The sequence below is a fragment of the Astyanax mexicanus genome, unplaced genomic scaffold (assembly GCF_023375975.1).
Source record: "Astyanax mexicanus isolate ESR-SI-001 unplaced genomic scaffold, AstMex3_surface scaffold_63, whole genome shotgun sequence".
NCBI classification, from domain to species: domain Eukaryota; kingdom Metazoa; phylum Chordata; class Actinopteri; order Characiformes; family Acestrorhamphidae; genus Astyanax; species Astyanax mexicanus.
In genome coordinates this window covers 72,501-75,000 of record NW_026040073.1, presented here as the reverse complement: position 1 = coordinate 75,000, position 2,500 = coordinate 72,501, and the positions used below count along the sequence as shown (strand labels likewise).

Below are 2,500 nucleotides of genomic sequence, written 5' to 3'. Positions count from 1 at the left end.
AACTAAGTCCAACTTGGTCTACCAGTGGTAGCTCTGAAAAGTCGAAAAAATGACTAAGTCCAACTTGGTCTACCAGTGGTAGGCCCGAAAAAGCTGAAAAAATGACTAAGTCCAACTTGGTCTACCAGTGGTAGGCTCGAAAAGTTGAAAAAATGACTAAGTCCCATTTGGTCTACCAGTGGTAGCTCTGAAAAGTCGAAAAAATGACTAAGTCCAACTTGGTCTACCAGTGGTAGGCTCGAAAAGTCGAAAAAATGACTAAGTCCAACTTGGTCTACCAGTGGTAGGCTCGAAAAGTTGAAAAAATGACTAAGTCCAACTTGGTCTACCAGTGGTAGGCCCGAAAAAGCTGAAAAAATGACTAAGTCCCACTCGGTCTACCAGTGGTAGGTCGAAAAAGTGCGAAATTTTTCTAAGTCCCCACTTTTGGTCTACCATTTCACGCCAAAAACTAGTGAGGGTGGCGAGCTCCAGGATTTCTGACCCCCTTCGCCCGACTCCCTTGCCCGACGAAGGTGCACTCCGGTCGGCCTCGGAGCGAGTTCGCCCGCGCTCTGGAGGATTTTTCGTCGGGGGGTTTTTCAAAGGGGTGCCGTCGGACTGTTGAGGAGAGTGGCAATGACTAGGGGTCCAAGCACTGGAGATGATTCTCCATTCATTTCTAAGCATGGCAGAGCTTAAATAAAGCCCCAATAATGGTTCCAAAGTGGATTTTTGGACACTATAACACGGACCCGATCCTACCCGACCAAGAAGCTCCGCAGGTCGGCCTCCGTCCCGCCCCCCGCCCCCCAGGCGGTACGGAGGAAAAACCAAACTTCCAGAGACGGTTCCAGGGGGGGTATCTCTTTCATTATTTTGACCCGATCGAATGGACTACCGAGCCCGCCTGGGTAGGCAACCGCGCGGCCCTCCGTGGCCACTGTGCGCGGTGCGTTCCTACCCGACCCAGCGGGTTAGCCTCCAGGGGGGTCCTCCGTCAGGGGGAGGACCTTTCCGAACCTATCCGAGGGAGTCGTAGACGGCCCGTCTATATCTCAATCTGCCCTACACGATAACCGGTCGGCCCGGAGCCGTCGGACTCGGATGCCTCGGTGGTCCTCGCGTCCAACCGAGCTCCAGCACCCGGCTTCAAAAAGCTCCGGACCCCCGGTTTCGGAACGAGCGTTTCCTTGTTATCCCCGAAGCAAGCGGGAACTCGCGCAGCGGAGTTGCCACACTAATTTCCACTGGGAGCAATGAGGGGTGAGCTCGGACGAGCCTCTCCGCCCGTCCCCCCCTCCCCGGGGGGTCCTTCGGACGGTACGGGGCCGATCCCTCTCCCCTCTAAGAACCAATGGTTTTTTCTGTGACAAAAACCACTCGCAGCAACCTGGTTGATCCTGCCAGTAACATATGCTTGTCTCAAAGATTAAGCCATGCAGGTCTAAGTGCACACGGAAGGTACAGTGAAACTGCGAATGGCTCATTAAATCAGTTATGGTTCCTTTGATCGCTCCACACGTTACTCGGATAACTGTGGTAATTCCAGAGCTAATACATGCAAACGAGCGCTGACCGGTCCTCTCTCGGGGGGGCCGGGATGCGTGCATTTATCAGACCCAAAACCCACCCGGGGGGACCCGCGAGGGTTTCCCCCGGCCCTTTGGTGACTCTAGATAACCTCGGGTCGATCGCGCGCCCACCGCGGCGGCGACGTCTCATTCGAATGTCTGCCCTATCAGCTGTCGATGGTAGCATAGGGGGCTACCATGGTGACCACGGGTAACGGGGAATCAGGGTTCGATTCCGGAGAGGGAGCCTGAGAAATGGCTACCACATCCAAGGAAGGCAGCAGGCGCGCAAATTACCCATTACCGACACGGTGAGGTAGTGACGAAAAATAACGATGCAGGTCTCTTTCGAGGCCCTGTAATCGGAATGAACGTATCCTAAACACATGGGTGAGGACCCATTGGAGGGCAAGTCTGGTGCCAGCAGCCGCGGTAATTCCAGCTCCAATAGCGTATATTAAATTTGCTGCAGTTAAAAAGCTCGTAGTTGGACTTCGGGAGTGGGCTGGCGGTCCGCCGCGAGGCGAGCTACCGCCTGTCCCAGACCCTGCCTCCCGGCGCCCCCCGGATGCCCTTGGTTGGGTGTCCGGTCCTCAGGGGTCCGGAGCGTTTACTTTGAAAAAATCAGAGTGTTCAAAGCGGGCACCAAACTCGCCTGAATGCCTGAGCTAGGAATAATGGAATAGGACTCCGGTTCTATTTTGTGGGTTTCCTGAACCAGGGCCATGATTAAGAGGGACGGCCGGGGGCATTCGTATTGCGCCGCTAGAGGTGAAATTCTTGGACCGGCGCAAGACGGACGAAAGCGAAAGCATTTGCCAAGAATGTTTTCATTAATCAAGAACGAAAGTCGGAGGTTCGAAGACGATCAGATACCGTCGTAGTTCCGACCGTAAACTATGCCGACCCGCGATCCGGCGGCGTTATTCCCATGACCCGCCGGGCAG

The 2,500-nt window shown here is 54.8% G+C and overlaps 1 non-coding gene across 1 annotated transcript in view; it reads left to right on the top strand.

Annotated features, from left to right (window-relative positions):
- The first annotated feature begins 1,369 nt into the window (after positions 1–1,369).
- The window catches only part of LOC125798599 (18S ribosomal RNA), a 1,864-nt gene continuing 733 nt past the window's right edge, over positions 1,370–2,500 (top strand). Inside the window, exon 1 of the ribosomal RNA XR_007437392.1 lies at positions 1,370–2,500. This exon is cut by the window's right edge and continues 733 nt beyond it. This is a non-coding gene — a ribosomal RNA (18S ribosomal RNA).